Here is a 368-nt window from a genome sequence, read left to right as displayed (position 1 = left end):
AAAAGGGGGAAAATAAAATTTTAGGGGGAAAAGGGTTTTGGGGAAAAAAATTGTTTTAAAAAATTTATTTAAAAAAAATCTATATATATTATATTATAAAGTAACAAAAAAATTTTAAAAATCATTTTTTACGATATATTCAAATTTATAGTTGATTTGACATTAACATTAATATAACTTTTTTCAAATTTTTGTGATATTTTCAAATTTATATTTTATTTAAAAATAAAATCATTATTGTTTTCTTAAAAGCACATAATCTATACTATATTATAAAATATTTGACAAATAGAACATTAAAATCGAGATATGTCTCGTCGTATTGCGCGAATAATCTATACTATATTATAAAACCTTTAATCAATAAT

This window comes from Cynara cardunculus (assembly GCF_001531365.2).
Source record: "Cynara cardunculus var. scolymus isolate 2C chromosome LG 12, CcrdV1, whole genome shotgun sequence".
NCBI lineage: Eukaryota > Viridiplantae > Streptophyta > Magnoliopsida > Asterales > Asteraceae > Cynara > Cynara cardunculus.
Note: the sequence above shows the minus strand (reverse complement) of the source record.